Source organism: Canis lupus, chromosome 28 (assembly GCF_003254725.2).
Source record: "Canis lupus dingo isolate Sandy chromosome 28, ASM325472v2, whole genome shotgun sequence".
Taxonomy (NCBI): domain Eukaryota; kingdom Metazoa; phylum Chordata; class Mammalia; order Carnivora; family Canidae; genus Canis; species Canis lupus.
Window position 1 is genome coordinate 1,288,226 of NC_064270.1, and position 23,275 is coordinate 1,311,500.

The following is a 23,275-nucleotide window of genomic DNA, read 5'->3' on the forward strand; positions in this document are numbered from 1 at the left end:
GCCTGGAGTAAAGGTTTTGTAAGTGCTAGCTGGCATTATTATTGTGTTGCTATTATTAGGCCCAGGAAATGCTCCACCCTCCTGAAGAACTTTTTGCAAATAAGTCCTAAAGAAGGCTGGGGCCTCCTGATGAGCAGGCCAGTGTAACCACAATAGTGGAAGAGCTGGGGAAAATGCCTCCTGTCATTCGCAGGGGACATGTGCTTCAAACACCCTGCCCTGGAAATTCTGCATGGCTCTCGCTACCAACTTTTGAACATTCCTGAATAACACAGATGCAAAGCAGAGCTGATTTGCTGCAGAATTAGGTTAGTAAGCACCATGTACATGGAGGCCAGAGCAAGGCCATTTTCACACTTGCTGTCAGGCAGGAGGGCCCTTCCCACAATGTTCCCGGGGTTCTGCTGCGAGCTGGGGCCAGGGACATCACTGCCAGGTCGGGATGCCGTAGCCCGCCGCCTGAGGACAGCTTTATTTATGCTCCTGCAGAATATACATGCAGGTCTTGTTTTTCTGGATGACTAGGGAGCCAGCTCACATAGCGTCCATGGTTCTACATTTAGAATAGTGTCTTCATTCACATTCTTTCCACGCAGCTCACGGCTCCTGGACTGGGAGAGAGTGGTCACTTTGCCTGGGCCTGGGCCCTGGAAGCCTGCCAGCTCCTCTCGAGCTCCCAGTCTCAAGCTGGGGCTGAGGTCTCTGGCGGTGCTCTGTGCTGGGGTGATCCACACCGGTTGTGCCCACCGAGACGGAACCAGATGCAGAGTCCATGGCATGGGGTAGGTAGGGCACATTCTGGGATATGTCAGGTTCTACAGCGGTCAGCTGTGGTCAGGCGAACCAGACAGGGCCGCTGGCCAAGCTCTGAGGGCTCCTGCTTCCAGGAGCAGGTCAACTGTGTTTTATTGTTCTCTCCCGACCCCTCCTGCTGACGCTGACAGAGCTGCCAGCCACGGTCCTGCCCCCTGAAAGTCCCCTGGGTCATCCTACTGCTTTTCTTTCCTCAAACAGCCCCTTCAAGCAAACGCCGCCAGCTCCTGCTGCACTTCAAAGCTCACGGCTTCTAGGACCCAAACCAGACATGTGGTCAGGCTCTCTACCTGTGAAGAATTAAAAGTAAGCTGGGGAAGAAATGTGCTAAGGAGCGGGAGGAAAGCAAGTTAGGAAGACCAGGGCCCTGCTAAATGGTTTCACACTCCAAAGCAAACTCCCCCATAAAATGGGGTTTAATGATGGAGCCTTCCCTAAAATCTGGAACAAAATGATTTGGGTCATACACGGATAACATGTGAACTGGCTATGAATTTGTTTCAATGCGTAATAGAGGGAAAAAATGAACCAGGACATCAAGCCTATGTTTTTGCAGGGATTGCTATTTACCGCAAAGCTGTATTTTTAAAAAAGTCAATCTACATTCTTCTTAGAAAAACATAGTAAGTGATGGTATGGGTGGGTGAAGGTGTGGCAAAAATCATTTTAAAAAACCAAATGACTAGCATTTGAGAAGCTTTGCAATATGCGAGTATATCTGTGTACATGAATTTATTTGATCCTCGACCCAGCAGAGCTGAGGCAGTCTGTCCATCCTAAAGATGAATAAACTGAGGCACAGAGAGGTTAAGTGATTTGGCTGGTGTCAGATAGCTCGGAAATCTAAGAGTTCAGGGTTCCGAGTCTTTGGTGTTGTGTTGTGTTGTGTTGTGTTGTTTTAACAGTGGCTCACCTCTCAGGTTGATTCCTTTCATTGGCCAAGTTGGCTAGTGTTGGTTTTGATAAGCAAAGGAAGTGGGTGGTGGGATGGGGTAAAATCCAGGGGTTCATTTTGAGCCTCCCTCAAACTGTCTCTGAGTCCTGATGAGTGAGTAGGTGTTCCCGGAGTCAGGTCCTAAGTGCTCAGGGGCAAAAAGCAAGTTTCAAGGGTCCAGGGAAGAAAAGGGGCCGGATAATCCTGCTGGTTGGGGTCTGGCCCCTCCGTCTGCAGGGAACAAGGAACTGTTCTTTCTGAGTTGGTTCAAACTGAAGCGCATGGACCCGGGTCCCTGTGACCCTGGCTACCAGCTGATTCAAGGCTGGAGGTGGTGCCAGGCCCTGAGTTAGGGCTGAGACACAGGTTGCTGGCCATGAGGAGCCCACAAGGCCGGGGAGTGGAGGAGGAGCAGTTCACAAATAGATACAGAGATACTGTGCAGTGCAGACTTTCAGGGGCTTTGAGCACCTCATATGGCAGGGCACCTGGCAGGGACCAGCACCCCCGCTTTGCCAGGCTACCAGGGAGGGGGAACACGAGAAAGGGCTCTTGGACATAAAGACAAAAACTCTTGCCTTAAATCCTGGCAGTGAGTGGACTGTCACAGGGCCGATTTGGGGAGGGGGAGGGGGAGGTGGGGGGCTCCCAGGGGTCGGAACAGCATGAGCAAAGGCAGAGGCAGGAAGATGTCTGGGGGTCTGCAGGCAGTACGGAGAGCAGGTGAGCCCCAGCCAAGTCAGAGAAGGCCGCGGGGAGCTGGGAGGGGCTCTCTGGGCTGCGGGACAAGACCTGGCCCCTAGGACGGGGCTCGCCCACAGCGGGGTGCGCTGCAGCCGGGCTCCCGAGTGGGCACTTACCTTGCCTCTTCCCTGATCACTTCCCATCTTTCTGGAACTCTGCCCCTGACGTCCCAGCCTGTGGCTGGGCCTGTTATCTAGCTGCAAGGGCCCAGGGCCCAGCGAGGCAGTGTCTTCCTCGAGGAATGCGGCCGGGCCTCGGCGGGGATGATGAAACCGGCTATTTCTGCCGGGACGTCCGCAGGGCCCCCGCCCCGCCCCGCCGCGCCCCGGCCCGGCCCGGCCCGCACGCACCGCGCTCTCCACGGTCCCTGAACAAACGTCGCCCTCGCACCTCGGGGCCTGTGGGGCCAAGTGCTGACACGGCTTGCGGAGCCGGAGCCTCGGCGGAGGCTGGCCTCTCGGTCAGGGCCGGCTCCGCGCAGGCCGTTGCTCACTCCCCAAGTTATCTATGACCCGCGGCCGGTCTGGGTGTAAAAATAGCTGCTGAGGCTGCTTGTTTAATCTGACTGTTACTCGACACCGCGCGGGGGCTGCGGGCGCCGCTCGCCTCTTCCCCGCGGAGCGCGGCACTGGGCGGCTGCTCGGGACGCTCGCTTCACCGCCTCGCCGCGGCCGGACCAGCCCGGGGCTGCCCAGGGGCCCAGGTGCAGGTGCGCAGGGGCCCAGGGGCGCAGGGGCCCAGGGGCGCAGGGGCCCAGGGGCGCGGGGCGCGGGGCGCGGGCCGAGCGGGAGGCGCCGGGTCCGTCCCGCCCGCGCCCTGCCCGGGAGGCGGAGGAGCCGCAGCGGGACGCGCGGAGGTAGGCGGCGGCCGCGGGGGGGAGGGCTCGGGTCCCGGGTCCCGGGGCGCGGGGCGCGGTCCTGGGGGCCCCGCCGGGGTGGCGTGGGGCGCGGGGGCCCGGGCGCCCGGAGCCGCGGCGCAGACGTGGGGCTCGGTCCTCGCGCGCCGGGCTCCTCGCTCCCACACGTGGCCCGCGGACGAGCCGAGGTCTCAGGGCGCCGAATGGGGACCGGCCCACGGCCACGGGCGGACCGGAGGCTCCGGTGCGAGGCCAGGACCCAGGGGACAGCGGGTCGCGGGGCGCTCGGGCCGCGAGCTCCGAGAGAACGGGCCTCGACCCGATTCACACTGGGCCAGACCTAAAACCGTCTCTCTCCTTTCTCGTGGAGAGGAACGGATCCCCCGAGAACAGTACTGAATAGGTGTGGGACACTAGAGAGCCCTAAAAAATTATGATTTAGGACTTGGAAACTCTCCCATGAACGTCGGTCATGGAGGAGGCCAGGCGTAGAAGGGGGCGGCAAGGTCGACGTGGGGAATCTCTGTACCTTTCACCAAATCGCTCGGTTTCACTGCAGACCTAAGACTCTCTAGAAAATAAAAGCTATTTTCTAAAACTAAATTATAGACCACTTCTTTCAACGCATCTAACCCAATTATAACAAACTGTATTTGAAGTAATATTTTCTAAGACCCGTAAGTATAGGAATCCTAGAGAGTAGGTTAAACAAAGGTTTTTGTTATATGAGGTCCAACTTGCCAGCATTTGAGTTCCCTCTGCAACAGCGGCTGGTAAACCACAGCTGCGGGCTGGGCACCTGGTTTTGTAAATAAAGTTTTATTGGCACACAGCCACATGTGTTCATTTGCATTTTGCCCATGGCTACAAAGGCTGAGGCCTTCCGGCCAGCTAGAACGGAAACATTTACTATGAGGCCCTTTACAGAAAAAGTGTGTGACCCCTGCTGTACAGGAACACTCCTTGAGGTGGGTCATCTGGTACCCACACAAAAAAGGCAGGGAAATTTCCAGCTGTTAAAACAGCTAGACCCTTCAGTACCAGTGACCGGCTCAGGAACCCCAGTCTGGGCTGGTTCTTCCAGTCTGGCTGGTACAGGAAATGTTCCGTTTGCCCCTGGGATGTCAGCTTTGCTGTGGAGTGTGGCCTGGGCTGAGCAGAGCAGATTGTGCTTATCGGGATGGTTTATAAATAGACATCTCTGGGTGACCCAAGTCCAGCATGTTTCTGCCCCTGGGTCTTTGAGAGGAGAACAATCGTGCCTGCTATTTGGTGGCCAGAAGCTGGTTGGGATGGGAGCAACTGTGACTACTGGGAGGCAAGAAAAGAAAGGGGGGTGATGAGACGCTGGGTCCTGGAAACAGGGGCTTGGATCTCCTGGAAACCTGGGGAGACAGGTGTGTGTGGAGGAGACTGGGAACGCTACAGAGGGCCATCAGTCCTCAGAGGATGAATGCATTCACCAGTATGCAGGCAAGTGTCTTGGCCTCTTCCTCTTCTTTGCTCCTGACCCTAAGAAGCCCTAGATAGAGACCCTTACAGAGAGGGGAAGCCCCATGTCTAGAAATAGCCCTTTCCTCCAACCTATGCCAGAAATCTCAGTAACCAACACCTGCCAGCCACCAGAGACAGGGCTAGGCCATCTTCTTCATTGTCTCTTGGGATTTCGCTCCGTCCGCCAAGGGTTACTGGAGAGATGCAAAGGGCTTTAAGAGAAGGTGGCCCTCGTGGAGACATCAGAGCTGACATTTCCCAATGAGCTACAGAGGATCTTGGTTTTATTTCCATTTGACGGTTTAAAGCCACCTTTCACCAAATCCAGCCAATCTGTAACCCTACAAACTCAACTGTATGTTTCATTTAGTTACTTGAGAACACTGCTTGTCAAAATACCTCTTAGTTTCTGCTTGGTTCCCAGGGGTTGCAAGAGACAAATTGGTGAGGACAGACAGGGTTGGGGGGAACAAGGGATCTGTCAAGGCACATGGATCAAGTCCCAAAAATGGAGAGCATGGAGCACTGCTGAGCCGTGTGTCACCCCCAGCGTAAGTCATCGGTATCCTTATGGAACATCCCCTGGAGGGGTGCGTGTGGGAGCAATACATGTTTCTGATTTAAGGTGGAGGCAGAGCAGGTTCTCAGCTGACCTAGGTTCTCAGGTGGAAGCCTGCAGACCGCTTGGCGCAAAGTGCATTCCCTTCTAAGCCTGTGTCTGTCAGCCTTGGAGAGCTTGACCACGGAGTCAGAGCGTTCGGGAATCTGACAGCAGCAAGAGGATCTGAGGAGACCATCAAGCAATGATAGCTTTCTCCCCAGGACTTGACGGACAGACCTCCCTTTCCTGGTAGGAGAGGGCAAGGGACCCTTCTGGGCCAGAGCATGTGAAAGCGGGGAGCTTCCCTGTCCTCCATTCTCTACATGGCAGGCCCTCAAAGGTCTGGCCCAGAAGGGCTTCCAAATCCCACTGAGACACCTGTACATGGTGGCGGCAGCAGCCCAGGGGCTCTGTCGCCTGGATGCTGTTTCCTGCCTCAGTTGGTCCCTTCGGTCCCTGAGGAGCCCCTTCCAGGGGTGGGGCTTGAGTTTCCGAGTGACTGCAAGGCTGAGCTAACAAGAATTTTATTTCAGCCATGTCTTCACCTGGAGCCTCGGGAAGGCCCGGGGCAGAGGAAACCTTGAGATCAAGTTGAACGACGCACTCCCTGCTGACTGCCAATGCAGAGGCCGGGTCATGCTGGAGTGGCCCCTTGGTCTGCCCTCTCCTGGGGCAGTCTGGCCACATGCAGCACCAGGTCCCCTCACCTGCCTGTTGGCTCCTCTCTGAGGCAGGTCAAGCCTAATGGCTGCAGAGGCCCCAGAGTCAGGATTCAAACCCACTGAACTAAACCCACCGGCTCAGAGCCGCTTCTCTCCCTTTTTCCACATCGTTTCCATCAGGGCTGGCCCCGGCTGCCTGATTCTCATGTGCAGAGCGCTTGCATAGATTGTCTGAGGTTTACTGCCGGGGTCGTCAAGCGTGGTAGGTCTTAGGATCCCCTTCGCAAAGGCAGGCACTGCAGTTCAGAGAGGTTTAGTAACTTGCCCTGGGAGGCACAGCTAATGAGATGCTAAGATGCAAACCCAGGACCGGAGTCCAAAGCCCATCCTCTTCTGCATCCAAAAGAGTCTCTACGAGGAGGCCAGTCCACTTACCAAAGGGTCAAAACTGTCCTCCAAAAAGCCGTGCATACTCAGACAGGCTGCTTCCCTTAGAGCCTCAGAGATTCCCTGATGCTCCCAAGAGGCCTGCTGGAGGAGCTTTGAGGGGCTTTAGGGCAGGGCAGATCTGGACCAGCTCCACCCTTCTTAGCCAGCCCCTGGGCCTCAACTTTCCTCCTCTGTCAAATGGGAATGCCAACCAATCAGAATCCATCTCAAGGGCTCCTTTATGCATTAACTGAGCAAACATATGAAAAGTACCAGGCACATAATAAACAGGATACCTGGTTTCTCACTGCCCTATTTGTCAGTTTTTTTCCTCTCCTGCTTAGACTCCAACTTGGATCTTTTCCTTCCAGAGGTCACTCAAGAGAAACCCCACTGCTGATTCATGTTCCTTGCTTAGCTGTAAAGTAGCTGGCGCCATGGAGGACTGACCCATCCTCACAGTGACTGCTGGACATTCACACATCATTGTTACCCTCCCTCGTATACCAAATAGCATTGTGGCCCTGTGCACCTTCACCACATACGGTGGAAGACTCTAGAGGGGAAGCGAGGTTCCCACCCACACAGCAACCTGGGCAGTATCTGGGCGACTCAGTGCACATCAACATCAGCCCCCTGCTCTGCCCCCCAACCCCTCCCAAGGGAGAGAAAGGAGATTAAAACTACTTAATTTTAGGTAATTTAAATTTACTTAACTTTAACTTAAATCTCAAGGGCAAGGGTAGGAGTCTAAATTTTAACTGGAGTAGAAGGCTTCCCCCAATTGCTTCTGGTGACTGCCTAGGAACTCCAGACTCACTGTTTATGGGGAACGCCCTACAAGCACCAATGCTGTGAAAGGTCAGCCAAGATCCAGTCTGAGAATGAGGGAGCTGAGTGGTTTGCTAAGGCAGAGAAACCAGGTGGAGAGGACACACTTGGCAGCGGATCCCCAGAGCAGGGAAGCCCGATTGGCACGCTGGTCAGTCACCACCTTGCTTAGGGCCCCCTTTTACATTGGCAAAAGGCAATGTCATCCTAGTGACCCTCGCGCTCCTGCCCTAAGTTGGGCATGATGCATGGTGGCAAAGATAGCAACATTTACAGATAGTTACCAGGGCCCGGCCACCTTGCACAATGCATTAGGTCCTCACAATGACCCCATGAGGTAAGTACTACTGTTAGTCTCACTTTACAGATGAGGAAACTGAAGCACAAATAGGGTGTGTAATTTGCAGAGGGTCACTCACAGCTAGCATAACCAGGAGCCCTGCCCAAAGGGATCTGGCATTGGTCCGTGCCATTCCCACTATGCTATACTTCCCCCTCTCTGGGGATTGGAAATGATGCCAGCTGGCATTTAGTGAGCACCTACCATGTGCTTTGCACATGTATACTGATTTAATGCACTCAGCAATCTTGTTGGTGGGTGTTAGTAATACCGTGGTCGATACGTGATTCCTTCCCTGCGCTGTCAGCTTCAAAAACCCAAGGTCACTGGACTGGTGGAAGCTTCCATTCATTGAGTCCTCATGCTCTGTAAGTCTCCTCTGGGCTCTTGATATTTTTTCTTTTACCCCCACCCTTCACAACCACCCAGTGAGGTGGGAACTGTTGCAGATGAAGCATCGGAAGCTCAGAGAGGGGAGATAACTTGTTGAGATCACCCAGGGCTAGGAAAGGGGAGCCTTGGTCTGACTCTAGATCTTGTGCTCTTCCACCACCCTCTGCTTTGTGCCCAGGCAGGACCAGGTGGATGCTCATGCACACACTGGCAGCCAAAGGTCTCCTGCAGCTGCCTTCACACAAGCCCTGCCCCGTGACACCTCTTTCCTTCCAACTTCTGGACCCACAGCTTGCATTCACCTCTGCTGCTCTCTCCTCCTAGGTGACGGTCCCTTTAAGAGGACAGCATCTCTGATCCACCTCTGTACTCCACACAGGCCCAGCTTGCCCAGAGTTGAGCCTTGAGTGAGGCAGACACAGCCCAAACCACAGTGGTTGATGACCATGGGGCCCAAGTGGCCCAAGAGCCCATGGCTTATCAGTACAACCTCCCAGAAAAAGGGATTGCAGCCTCCAACCTAGGGCAGCGGTGTTCCAAGTGCGGTCCCAGAACTGGCAGCACCAGCATCTTCTGTGCCCCACCCAGACCTCCTGAGTGGGCATCTCTGTGGTAGGGCCCAGCACTCTGACAGCCCTCTGGGGACTTCTGAGAAGGACCACTGCCTTGGGGAAAGAGGGGACGTTGTTCCCAAACATAGTTCAGTGTTTGGGAACATTGTTCCCTGCATTGTTCCCAAACATAGTAGGAGATGCTCCGAGAAGCTGATCTTTTCCCATCAACTTAAGCTGTAATCTTAAATAACTTTGCCTGTTGGAAGAGCATTGTTCAGTGTTAATTTTTAGAAGGATAACCTGGATGTCCACATCTGATTCTTTTCCAAGCTTCCCCTGAGGAATTCCACAAAGAAAGCAGGATGATTGTCTCTCCTTCCCTGGAAGAGCTGGGCTCTCTGCTGCCACTCCCCTTGGAGAAAGGACAGCTGTCATCTACCAAACAGACGTCTCCCATCTACTTCCAACTTCCAGCAGGAAGTGGGAAGGCCAGGGACAGCTGGGCTCTGACAAGTGTGTGTGTGTGTGTGTGTGTGTGTGTGTGTGTACACGCGCACACCCACATGGAGTTTAGAAATTCCTGGGTTTAGGACTTCCTTGACTCTCCATCCCAGAAAGTCATGCCCTCCTGGCTGTGCAGGGACAAGCAAGATGGCACCCTGCAGTATGCTCCCTGAAGGATAGCCAGATACGACAGATGCCATTTCTAGCTTTGCCAAAACCAATGCTCCCTGATGGGAAGAAGAGGAGAGCCACTGAAGGTAGAAGAGAAGGTACTAAGTGAGAAGTTGTTGTCCCTCCCCACCCCGTGTGGACACCATGGCAGATGGAGACACCCTCAGCAACTCAAGGCATCCCTCTGCCTTGGTTGCCTAGGAAGGGCAGAGCCATGTAGCACCTGAGTCTGACTCCCCACATGGGTACTCTCTGGCTATGTGACCTTGAGCAAGTTCCTCAACCTCTCTGACCTTCAATTTTCCTGCCTCAAATTCCTTTGGCACCAGCCCTACCTAACTTGCCTCTGGTTGTGACCTCTGAGCAAGACCTTGTAGCAGGTAGTAGGAGCTGGATAAATGGCATGGACACCCAGAATTGTCCAGCAGAGTGCTGGCACTCAGCAGTGCCTCTTCTAGCTCAGCTTCTGCCCCTTTGCTGCCCAGCCTCATGGTATCAGTTTACAGATGGGGAAATTGGGCACATGGTGAAAGCTGTAGCACCCCTGACCCTGTGGTCTGGATGCCCTGCCCAGAATCTCCCCTCATCGCCCAAACCTGGGACACTCCAGGGCTCCTCTTAGGGGGTACTCTTCCCCAAATTTCTTGGCTATCCTTCCAGGGGTTGGAGAGAGGATGGGTGCTGAGAGACCTCCACTCTCAACAAAGCCAAGTGTCTCTTCCCCTGGGACACCCTGAAGGGGCCTCCTCTTTGGACAAGGCTCTCCAAGATGGAGTTCAGGCCATTGGCTACAACCCTTTCTCCCTGCAAGACTGCTTCATCAGTCATAGAGATGTCGTGAGTCCTGGGCTGCTGGGTTCCCCTACCCATAAGCTCCAGCCTACAAAAAGGAGATGGAGGCTCAGAAACACAAAGAGATTTGCCCCAAGTCTGTCTGACTACAAAGCTCATAACCAGAGAGACCCACTTTCCAATGAGACACAGGGTAGGCTTTCATGGCGTCTGCACCCCTTATGCAGAATCTCAGGTGTGAAGGGGTGTGAGCAATAGGACAGCCTGTGACCAAGGGTCTTAAGATGAGCTCCAAAGAGAACCAGGAATGGAGGCTACAGGAAGCCAGGGGTGGGGTAGTACTGAGCAGAGGTTCTCAGCCTGCAGGAGGCATTTCAGAAGCTCCTGGAGGAACCCTTTGAAATGCAGGTTGCAGGCACCCTCTCCCTCTCAGCAGTCCCAGGGAGTGGGACTCAAACCCACTCAAACCCCATGCCCTCAGGGAGTAAACTTCTCTGGACTCCAGGTTCCTCCTCTGTAAAGAACAAGGCTAATTTCCACCTCTCAAAGCTGTTGCAAATATTAATTGCATAGTAATAAACATGAACAATAATATTAGAGTATATAAAGGGCTTGTCTTATGCCAGACATACTTAGTACATGGGGATTTCTCTTATTCATTCATTTGCTCCTTTGACAAAAGCACAGGCACTGAGCAGGGCCAGGAGACACAGCAAAGGCAAGGCCCAGCCTGTAAACCCACCACCCGAGGTGGTCTCCTCCCCTGCCCAACAAGAATCTGATCAGACCCTGCCAGTCACAGCGGCTATGTCTGGGGTCCCCATTTCTCCATCCATATGAAAACCCAGCATCGCTATAAACAGAGCAGCGGCAATGGAACCGAAGCAGGAATGCCTGGTGTTACTGGTCCAGAGAAGTTCATAAAAAAACACTGTAGATCATAATTCATTATTAGGTCTGAAATCACCTACCTACCAAATTGCAAATAGGTTTTTTTTTTTTAATGAAAGAATAGAATAGAACAGAAGATATCAGAGTAGTACAGATAAGTAGGGTGAATTTTGCTTCATGGACTTTCCTTGATGTCTAGTTGATCCTTAAACAATGGGGCGGAGGGAGTTAGGGGCACCAACACCCAGCCCAAGCGGTAAAAAATCTGAGTATTTTGACTTGCCAACAATGTAACTACTGATAACATAAACAGTCAATGAACACATATTTTGTGTGTTATATGTATTATACGCTGCATTCTTACAAAGAAAATATTTTTAAGAAAATCATAAGGAAGAGAAAGCCCACTTACAGTACTGTACTGCATTTATTGAGAAAGTCTGTGCATAAGTGGACCCACGCAGTTCAAAGCCATATCGTTCAAAGGTCAACTGTATGTCTCTGAGAATTTTCCATGCCGTTAATGTAAATATATTTCCTACTACATGTTGAGGGAAAAACAAGCAAGTATGAAACATCTGCTCCTGAGAGATGTGTAGCAAAGGGCATGCACATAATTCCCTTGGTGCCTGTGACCAGAAGGTAAAACACAGACCTGTGGTGCCTGGGGCTCCCTGGGCCTCCTTCTGGGACAGGCATCCCCCCCGCCCAGGGAGAGAACCCAGGACCTAGTGAGTCAGGGGGCTCCAATCATCTGGGGACTCAGGCAGTGGCTGCTGCAGGGACCAGTTTCATGACCATTCCTTTCTCCATTCTCTCCAGCACGGGGAGCAGCCCTGAAGGGGTGGGCAGAGCCAGAGCCAAGGTGGGTCTTTACTATTCCTATTTTACAGGTATATGTAGAAGTAAAGTGACTTGCCCAAGACCACCTTGGCTTGGCACCAAGTCCCCCACTCTTTCTACTCCCTGAAAGTGCTTATTTGATTACCATCTCACTTCAGCTACTACCGTTTCCACAATTCAGGGCAAGATGTTCTTGGGAAATATGAAGGGATGACCAGCTGGACTGACTGACTGACTGATGTTCCAGGGGTGGGTCTATGCTTTCTCCTTGATTCCATAACAGCAGTTCTCAACCAGGGGTGATTTTGCCCCAGAGGACTTCAGCAAAGTCAATACTGCCAAGGTTGAGAACCCATTTTTTATACACAAGGTAGGTAGCGTTGGCTCCATTTTACAGATGAGAAAGCTGAGGCTCACGGACTTGCTGTAATTTGCCAAGACCATCCCCAGTGACTGTGTCAGACCCCCAGGACCTGGCTCACACCCAAGTAGACCCACCATTTTGGTGGTCCCCACGTTTCTGAAAGAGCTGTGTGTCCCCCTTCCAGAGGCTGCTCAGCCCCAGGTCATGCAATCAGGGAATGGGAACAGAAGCCAGGATGCGCAGCTCACTGCATCTTGGAACTCAGCATTATCCACCTCTTTCATGTACCTCCCCTGGCCTCCAGATCTTGCTTCTCCCCTCTCCTCCTGCAACTGGGCCACCCACTGGGTGTACAATGCCAGGTGCTGTCACTCTTCTGTTGTGGTGAGCTTGGCGAGAGCAGGCCAGGCATTCCCTATGCCAGGCTCCCTGACCTCTACCTGCAGACATGGGTGATGCTCAGAGGCTCCTAAGGAAATGTCCCCTCCAGTCACAGCACACTGATAACCCAGGTGGGAAGGGGATGCAGGCTGGCTGAGCTCATGGGAGAAAGACTCTCTCTTCCTGAGCTGTCTATCGCGGGCAGCAAAATGCCCACAGTAGCTATGATTGCCTGCCCACAATGGGCTCTATGAGCCCAGCAAGTTCAGACATGCTGGTTCCTTCAGCCACATTCCTTTTGACCACTGGACCCCATGCAGCAGGGCTTTGAAGTTCCTTGTGCATGTGATGTGATTCAGGGAGGATCCAGACAATGCCAGGCCAGTGCCACAATCAGGGCTCCCCAGTGCCAACCACACTGTATTCCCAGGGCTGGAGGAAGCTGGCCCTGTCATCTCCCAGGGCACAGGGGTCTGGGGATCAGCCTAAGAGCCCTTGGCTTCCCCAGTCCAGTTCCTAGGTTGGGGCCGTTCAACCAGGCCAGGATGCAGGTCAACACTCATCCCCTGCTCACAAGTTTCAGACCAGAGGAGCCAAAATGGCCAAAGCAGATGCACGATGACCCATGAGCAAATCAAAGCTGTGCTTTCCGTGCATGAGAGACACCATCCAGTGGAAGCCAATCAGAGGCCATCTGAGGTAGATGTGGCCCAGTACCCTCAGCGACTCACCACAGCTCCACAAGGTGAGGTCCAGGTCAGTCCCGGCAGGGCCACATCTCCAGCACCAGGACAGGTCTGGCACACGGTGATGCTCTGTGGGAGGTGGCCAAGGGAAGGAGTGCATGTGTGACAGACCTTCAAGTTTGCCTTATGAGAGCCCATGTGTTCTTCCAGCAGAATGTAATGACCTTGAAATTTCTGATTTCCAAAAGTTAAAAGGATAGAGCAATCATCACACTAGGATAGCTGAGGAGGAATCATCATGGGGCCAGGAAGCAGGACCCTGGAGCCAAAAGCAGGCAACCCCAGCTCCAGCACTCGGCACGACACAGCAAGGAACCCAGGTGGTAGCCTCAGTTCCTGTCCCTGTAAGGTAGGGAGAGGCGCTTACCCTGAAGTGTTTTCATGAGGAATGGGTGAACACAGGCACACATAGTAGCGGGCCTGAGGCCTGCCACACTGTAGACACTCGACAGGCATCTGCTCCCCCTTCTGGAGGACCCCGACTGTAGAAGCCAATTTTGCCATCATTGTTCACCATTGTCTACAAAATGTAGACAAGGGCATTGTCTCTGAAACTGCAAGGTGGGAGGGCTATTGGCAATTGCACAGAGGGGTCAAGAGCTTGGCCCAAGATTGATCAGCAGGGCAGTGTTCCAGAGCAAGGCACCTGCCTGGTTTGGGGTAGGGTGGTGAAGGCTGCATGTGGGATGTCTGGGTATTCATGAGCTGGACCAGGACCCATCGGCACACAGACAGGGGACTGTCATGATTCACTACACTCAGCTGTTCCTCAAGGCATACCCGCCTCAACATCTCAAAAAAACCACCTAGATAGAAGACCAAGAGGCATCAATTCCAATTTGTTAGGGCTTTCTGGGTGTGGTAAAGCCACCCCCTGTCATCTCCACCAGCTTCCTGCTTCCCCTTACTGAGAAGTGAAAACACCATTCAATTAAGGTAATTAAATCCACCCAAAGAGCTCAGGTTCAGAAACCACACTACAGGCAAGTGGTCAAACCCAGCAGCAAAGCAAACCCCAATAGCTTCCTGTGCAAAGACAGGCAGGGACCAGAGGGGAGTGAAACGACCTCCTTAGCAGGTCGAGAGCATCCCTGCTGGCTCTACAAGGCCCACCTGAACCTTCCTGCCGTCTGCTTTCCCCAGCAGGAGGGCCCTCTGCTTACCCCCCCTGAGCCCGTGGACCAGAGGGTCAGGGCTGCCTGTCAGAGGAAGCGTGGGGTAACCAAGTTGCAAGCCTGAACTGAATCCCAGCCTGCGTTCTCTTCTCTACACGCTGTCTGCACCTCTCTGTGTCTTTCCTTCTCTACCCGGAAAATGGTGACAATAAGGCCTGCTCGCCCCACTTCATAGGGACTGCAAGGTTCAAACAAGATAATGTCCACTGAATGTGTCCTGAACTGCAGGGTGATATGCAAACATGAGTCATCCCATACTGACTCATGGTGTTGGCCTCCTCTGATGGTGATCCACTTTGGGTCCCAAAAGCTGGTGAGGACCCCAGATTGTGAGATAAAAAAACAGGATGTCCAGTGAAACTTAAATTTCAGATAAACAATGGACACCTATTTTTTAGAAGTATGTGATGATTAATTTTAGGGAGAACTCTAATACAAAGTATATTCCACTATTAGACAAGACACACTCATACTAGGTTGGTTGTTTATCTGGAATTCAAATTTCACTGGATGTCCTGTATTTTTAATTTGTTCAATCTGGCAACCAAGCCAGGACAAACCACCAATGGCTCTCTCCCTTGCTATGTCCAACTCCAGAACCACAACAGGCCCGGATCCCAAGCCCAGCTCTGCCACTCATCAGCTGTGTGACATGGAATATTCGCTTCACGTCTCTGAGGGTCCACAGTCTCATGCCAGAAAGGAAGCTGATAGTGCACAGCCACGCAGGCAATTATGGGGCTGGATCTGGGGCCTTGGAGCAGGGCTCTGGTTCTGTGGGCCCCTCACACTTCAGCTTTGGATCTTGGATGAGTAGCTGTAGGTGGAGCATCTGAAGAAGGGCCTGTAGAGGGTGACCAGAATGAGTCCCTCCTCCAGCCACCTCCTGTCCTCACTGTCTGGGACCGACCAGCAGAAGCCGAGCTGCATGCTCTCTCAGGCCTGGGCCAGCCCCAGCCAGGAGCCCCGTGGGAGGAAAGGAGAACGTGGGGTGGCAGTGCTTTAAGCTGTCCTGCACCACACTGCATGCTCACCGCAAAGCTCTGTCCTCCAGACCTGGCATCCAGGAGGCTCACTCAGGATCAGCAGCTGGAAACCCTGGTATGACCACCACTCGCTAGCAATCCTGTCAGTCAAAGACAAACCAGGTCGGGGCCCTCTCTCCCAGGAGTTCAAAGCCTTGTTGGAAAGCTGGATTTACAGCAGATAAAGTGGAATACAGCAGTGCAAGTGGTTAAAAAACCCAACAGGGAAGAGGAGAGCTGAGGATAAGCAGTCAGCCATTGGTGGCCAAGAGACAGAAAGAGACACAGCAGGCAGGTAGCACTCCCAGGAGCCAAGCCGGGACCCACCTGGGCCTGTAGCTGCTTCCCCAGTGCATGCACCACAGGCCTGCAGGGAGGGAGTGTGAGGAGAGCTGGCACTTCGTGAGGGTCACCCAGAGGCATTTGTAAGGGACCAGGAGAGAGAACACTGTACCTGCAAAGAGCAATGTATTCCAGTTCAACCACGTGACATGGGAAAAAGCATCAGGTGAGGAAACATTTCAGAAGAGGTGGAATTCAGTAAGGACCATGCAAAGGATATTTTGTTGCTCGTCGGGAGAAAAAGCTGATTCACGAGGATGTACGCTCAGATCTGGTTTATTTGATATATTCTGATTCAAAAAGATGACCCTAGTTGGGCACCTGGGTGGCTCAGTTAGTTAAGCATCTGCCTTCAGCTCAGGTCATGATCTCAGGGTCCTGGGATCAAGCCCCATATGAGGCTCCCTGCTCAGCAGGGCGTCTGCTTCTCCTTCTGCCCCTCCCCCTGTTCATACGTGCCTGCTCTCTCTCTCAAATAATACAATCTTAAAAAAAAAAAAAAAAAAAGATGATCCTGGCAATAAGGGAAAACAAAACACATCCTCATGTATAATTCTCCTTGTCTCAAGGCCACAGGAGCACATACAGGCCCCCAGTTCCCCACCGAGCAACTATAGGATGGGGTGTCACCAAACCCTCCTTACCTCTCCCCAAGGGCTGAACTGGAAAGTCCAGTCCACTAACTTCTGCATTCTGATGCTTTACAGAGCCTGCTTTACCTGATGCAAGCTTGACCAACATTTAGCATCAGTGGATGAAGTGCTGGAGAACCTGATAACCAAGCCAAGGCTGTGGGTGTTCTCCAGGGTTGCGTGTACAACACAGGGCAGATGCCAACAGTCATCTGCTGACACCTGCAATTTAGATAATGTATCAGTTAATGACCATTTGCAATGCGGTTGTAAACAACACCCCAGTTAATGTACTCAACAAATATTTGCTGGATGCTGGCCCTCCAGAAGTAATCAAATTATCCCCGACTGGAGTCCTGAGTGCAATTCAAATGACAACCAGGAAAATGGAGAAGTCACGAAGTCACTTCTTACTTCTCCCTGATTATCCTGAAACTCAATCCTGACTTAAATGGTCTGTGCCATGGTACAAATGAATACCTTTCACTGTGCCAACCTGGGAGCCTGTCTCTAAAACTGATCTGTTCCACCCGCTTCCATCTCTTACCACAGGCAGATTTTATAAATTTTAGGGCTTGGAATCAAAAAGTAAGTTAAATGCACTTGAATCCAAATTAACTGATTTGAAATTTGTGATAATTCTGGAATTATCCAATTACAATTGACTTTCAATAAAATTAGTCCTGCTAAGCAGTCAATAGTGTAAATAGATGACTGAAGTGGAATGATTTGCCCACTCATTTAACAGATTTCTCTTGTGCTATGCACTATGCTCCCTAAGGATAGACTGGAGAGCCAGACGGACACAGACGGACCCAGACTCCTTGAAACTCCCAGGTTATCAGGAAAGATACACATTAAGTAATAATCACCCAGTTAACCATTTCAGTACTTGACTACGTTACAGTAAGTATTGCAAGGGAGAGGGAATAGCAAGCTACAAAAGCATATAACAGGAAGACTTAAAATAGCCTAAAGAAGCTGCCTTACTGAAGGATCATGTGAACTGGGTTCTGAAGCATAGGTAAGACCCAAGCAGGTAACAGTGGAAAATAAAAGTAAAGAATTCCAGGGAGCAGGAGCAATGTGTGCAAAGGCCCTGAGGCATGCTCTGAAAGCCAAGCATGAGGAGGGAGACAGCCCAAGAGGAGGATGGAAACGGAGGCTCTTTTTAAGGAAGCTCATTTTCATTCTTTAAAACTGGGAGACCGAGCAGCCCTGGTGGCTCAGTGGTTTAACACTGCCTTCAGCCCAGGGTGTGATCCTGGGGTCCTGGGATCGAGTCCCACATCAAGCTCCCTGCATGGAGCCTGCTTCTCTCTCTGCCTGTGTCTCTGCCTCTCTTTCTGTGTGTGTCTCTCATGAATGAATAAATAAAATCTTAAAAAAAATAAAAAATAAAAATAAAACTGGGAGGCCATGGAGGGATTCTAAGCAAGAGCCTGACATGAACAGATTTGAGTTTTACAAGATGTTCTTGAATGCAGTGTTGAGAATGAATACAGAATAGCCCAAGGGAGTAGCCCAAAGCAGTGAGCAGGACAGATCCACACTGGCCTCTAAAAAGTGTGCTTCAGCGGCAATGACAGAGATCCTGTGAGACAGTTTCCCTAACTGTTCACAGAACAAATGCTACCACATCCTTCTGCGCCCACATCTTAGCCAGGTGCAAGTCGGATTGGTTCCATCCTTAGCCCTAAGCTCTATACTTCGGGGGAGCAGCAGGCAGTGGAATGGGCCCACTATTCCGTGACACAGAAGGGTCAGTCCGAATTTTTCTGATGGCCTTAATACCCAAGGGCTGTGGTTCTTCTCAAGAGAATGTGTCCTTCAGTCTCACTCCTTCTTTTCTCTGTTTCAGTTTGCCCTCCAGAAAAATTGAGCATAAGGATACCCAGCTCAGAACATTACCACATTTATTCAGTTTCTATGTTGACAAGCTGACTCCACAAAAGCAAATCAGACTTCTCTTCTGAGTCAAGCAATTTTCTTTGTAGTTGAGGAGAAAACAAAACAACCACCCATTCCCAAGACATATGGATTTTTATGTGTGACCTGTGACAATACAGCATGAGCTATGGAAACAGGACGCCCAGCATGGTGTGAGGACAAATGACAGTCTGGGAGTCAGGGACGAGGCCGGCCCCACAGTGGTAGACACAAGGCCCTCTGTGGGCCTCCAAAGAAATGTCCTCCACAAATCTGAGTGACTGTGATTATTAATATTATTAATAAAATACCATGGACTAGGTTAACATCCAGGAGCTGAGAAGAGGAAGGTCCTTCAGGAAGCCCCAGTGGTCTGCATTGAAAATTTGCATAATGGATTTATTTTAATTAGTTTACACTTCATTCTGAGTACTCTTAAAATTCTCCTGGGCAGCTTTTTGGTTCTTTAAGCTGTCAAAATAGATACTCAAGCCTCCTGCCAACAATAAATCGAACACTGTGCTACTGCTTGCTGAGTGGATTCAAGTTCTGCCACTTGAGTTCTCTTTATTGCAAAACCTGAGTTATTAATCCACATGGGAAAAGGCCTTTGGTCAGATTCGACTAGCAAAAAATAGTCCACAACTGTGCCAACCATATTAGAAATCCCAAAGGCTTAAAACAGGTTCCTAAAGATTTAATGAATATTGAAAGCAATAGATATGGGCTCTATATTGTTTTCACCAAAAATGCCTATGTCTGGAATTTTGTTGAGGTCAAGTGTGGATTTAAAAATATATATTTGAAACCCAACTGTATTATTGACATTTAAAGACATGTTTTGCACCTGATGCATCTTGACCAGTTGGTCAGTTGGGGTCACTGACACTATTTTTCTTCTTTCTAGATGGGCTATGATGATAGCAAATGTAAGCATGAGAAGAAGTTTTAAAACTACAGATCCTAAATCCCAGCAAAGCAGGCACATGCAGCCCCCACTGCTGTAACAGGTATGGAACCAACCCAAAGAAACACCTTCCATTGTCAGCTACTGTGCTGAAGGGCTCCACTGGGCGTTGGGAGAAGAGGGAGTGGGACCAGGCTTGGAGACTACTTTATGAGTGTCCCATCCCAACCCAGGCAAATCAAATCAGAATTGACAAAGCTATCTGAATAAAGGTCTCCTTCCTGAGCCAGAAGAAATGTGGTTACAGCAGTTCTTTCTTATCCATGGTTTTGATATTTTGCAGTTTCAGCTATCTACGGTCAACCACGGTCCAGAAGCACATGATCCTCCCTCTGACATATGGTCAGAAGTCAATAGTAACCTAATCCTACATCACAGTGCCCAAGTCATTCGTCCCACATCATCTTGTCACGTAGACATTTTATCGTCTCACATCATCACAGGAAGGGTGAGTATAATACAATAAGATTTGAAAGAGAGAGAGAGACCACATTCACATAACTGTTATTATAGTATATTGTTACAGTTGTTCTATTTACTATTGAGCATTGGTAATCTTGTACTGTGTCTAATTTGTCAATTAAATTTTATCATAGGGAAATCGTAGTATGTATAGGATTCAATACTACTATTCGTAGTTTCAGCCACCCACTGGGGGTCTTGGAATGTATCCCCCATGGATAAGGGGGAGACTACTATATTTTCCGAATACTCCAATATCAGTGAACATCTTTTATTACTGTTTGGAATTATGACACAAACCTCAGACCAGTTAGGGTTCTTTGACTATGCACAAAAGAAACAGAAACTGGACAAATTCAATTGAAATAGGTGGTAAAAGGAAATTGGAGCCCTTGCAGACTCAAGGTGAAGGCTGAAGTTCCAGGCTGGGAAAAGATGAGCAGACAGACAGCCACTGGAGAGAACATCCAAGCGTATTTCCATCCTGGTGTCATCCCAGGAGAAACAGGACAGGGGCATGGCCTGGGTCTCACATCTGCGCTTGGCCCAGGGAGGTCTCAGCAAGCACCTTGACTTTCAGCCCCACCAACACTAAACACAGTGGGGAGAAGAAATTGCCCCCCAAACCATCAAATGTTTTTACTCAGGGGAGAAAGATGGAAGCTGAGTGTTCAAAAAAATAACAAGTATCTGCTAATAGTGAGGCGGGGGCGGGGGTGGATTTCATTGCCTGGAGGTTTTTTACTTAACTCCAAGATTCTAAATTTAAATCTCCAACTATTTTATTTTCCTCTAAAATGTGGAAGTATGGAAACCCCAGTATCACCATTAACAAGTACAGCCATTGCTAAGATTAAGATCCCAGCATTCAGGACACCTGAAGCCTCCCCTAACTATATACGTAGAACCTCAAGGTCCAGAAAACTTGACTCACAGTGGTCGAAGCCATTAAGATCCCCCACCCTACCCCAATAACACAACTTCCAGAAGAGGTAGTCCTGGCACATGCTCACAGCTCAGCAATGCTGTCAGGGACCCAGGGCTACTCTGCTCACCAGGCAAGTTGCCTTTTAATTGTCATTGCAAAGTCAATGCCTTGGTGTTATGAGTTGAGTTGTATCCCCCAGACTTTTATATGTTGAAGCCCTAACTCCCGGGGACCTCAGAATGTGCTTTTATTTGGGAAATGGGGTGATTGCAGATGTAATTAGTTAAGATCAGATCATAGGGTGGGCTCTACTCCAACAGGACTGGTGCTTTCATAAAAAGGGGAAATTTGGACACAGAGACACAGACACAGGAAAGACAATATGAAGAGAGAGAAGGTGGTCATGTAAAAGCCAAGGAGAATAGCCTGGAACAGAACCTTCCCTCACAGCCCAGAGAAGGAACAAACCCCACTGACAGCTGATTTGGGACTTCTAGCCTCCAGAATTGTGAGATACTAAATTTCTGTTGTGCAAGCCAGCACTCTGTGGTTCATCGTTGGCCATAGCAAACAAACACACTCTGTCTCTGGCTTTGTGTCTGCATTAGAAGCAGGAGGAAACAGCACCAACAGAATGGAAACAACAGGGACTATTCCTTTGATCAGAAAGGCCAGGAAAAAAAAAAAAAAAAGAAAGGCCAGGGACTCCTTGGGGGCTTAATGGCTGAGGGTCTGCCTTCGGCTCAGGTCGTGACCCCAGGGTCCTGGGATCGAGTCCCACATCGGGCTCCTCTTGGGGAGCCTGCTTCTTCCTCTGCTTATGTCTCTACCTCTCTCTGTGTGTCTCTCACGAATAAATAAATAAAATCCTTAAAAAAGAAGGAAAAAAGAAAGGCCAGAACTTCCCCAACATCAGAATGCTTCCATCCCTGTGACAGGCGCTGTGCCACCCAGAAGGAGAAGCCAGTGGGAAAGGGAGTGAGGTTGGCCAGCCAGCAGGGTCTGAAAGCTGAAGCAGAAGTCCTTGGCCTTCTAAAAGGCCTGGACTCTCCTCTCTGGGGAGACACAGCCCTGATTTTCAAGGCAGGGCTAAGGAACATGTAAATAGAAGCTTTCACAGAGCTGGCTCATCCAGTTCACTAGAACTCAGGGTCCCTCCTTCCTCCAGCACAGCCAGCTCAGTTTTCTCATTCACAAAACCAGGTCAGCCTGCCAACAAGTCAGCACTGGAAACTCACCATCAGGCTGTGGTCAAGATACAGTAAAACAAGCAAACAAAAAGCCCAAAGAAGGCTGGCCTTCAGGACCGAAACACAATGCCACTGGCACAGCAGCAACAGACCTGGGTGGGACATCTCATGCACTATCCCCCATGGGGGACCAGGAGAGGACACGGGATGCCTGATGTGCAGGCCCTACCTCCCCCTTGGGAGCATCTTCATCTTCCATCCCCTAAAGCCCTGGTGGTGTCATCACTCTGACCAGCCAGGCAAGAAGGGAAGCATGCAGCCTTGCCGGCTTCTGCTGCTGATGTGAACGGAGCTACCATGTGACAATGTCATCTGTCAGCTGAGGACTCAGAGCACCCTGCCAGATGTTCACTGTCCCAAATGCCCACCACTTGGGCCCACTCTAGGGTCTATACCTGCTATTTTATCTAACTTTTAATGTATTCATTGACTTGTTCCCTGTCTGGGCCAGAACTGTTCCAGGCAGTGGAAGGATGTACCCCAGCAGTAGTGGTCAGGGTCCCAGCAGAAGCAGCTTCCTCAGACAGGACCCAGAAGGAAAAGCAACATACCACCTCACACCTATTAGGATGGCTACCATGAAAAAAAAAAAACAAAAACATAAAATAACAAGTGCTGGCAAGGCTGTGGACAAGCTAGAACTCTGTGCACTGCTGGTGAGAATGCAAAGTGATAGAACCACCATGAAAACAGTAAGGAACTTCCTCAAAAGATTTAAAATGGAATTACCATATGATCCAGCAATTCCATGTCTAGGCAATTCCACGTGCCCAAAAGAATTGGAAGCAGAATCTTGAACAGGTAATTTGTATACCCACGTTCATAGCAGAATTGTTCACAGTACCCAAAAGTGGAAACAGCCTAAATATTCATTGAGAGATGAATGGATAAACAAAAGAGAATAAACATACAGTGGACTATTATTCAGCCTTAAAAAGGAAAGAAATTGAATGGAAGTGGATGATCCTTGAGGACATCATGCTAAGTGAATTAGCCAGTCACAAAAAGACAAATACTGTGTGATTCCACTCATATGAAGGACCTAGAATAATAAAATTCATGGAGACAGAAAGTAGACAGTGGCTGCCAGGGGCTGCATCGGCAGCAGGTGGAGGGTAGAGTGGAATTGATATCTGACGGATACAGAGTCTCAGTGGGGAATGCTGTCAAAGTTCTAGAGTTGGATGGTGGTGATGGCTGCACCAATATGAATGCATTTAAC

The 23,275-nt window shown here is 50.7% G+C and overlaps 1 protein-coding gene across 5 annotated transcripts in view; it reads left to right on the top strand.

Annotated features, from left to right (window-relative positions):
* Nucleotides 1–434: 434 nt before the first annotated feature.
* The window catches only part of C28H10orf71 (chromosome 28 C10orf71 homolog), a 30,097-nt gene continuing 7,256 nt past the window's right edge, over nucleotides 435–23,275 (top strand). The window contains exons 1-4 of one of the 5 annotated variants that reach the window (XM_025466340.3): nucleotides 684–782; nucleotides 1,015–1,119; nucleotides 19,354–19,456; nucleotides 19,697–19,861. The gene's annotated coding sequence lies outside the window, so the exon portion shown is untranslated. Of the gene's footprint in view, nucleotides 783–1,014; nucleotides 1,120–2,842; nucleotides 3,201–3,255; nucleotides 3,348–4,101; nucleotides 14,704–19,353; nucleotides 19,457–19,696; nucleotides 19,862–23,275 lie in introns of those variants that run through there. The other 4 variants (XM_049103150.1, XM_025466336.3, XM_025466338.3 and 1 more) reach the window with 4 other exon arrangements.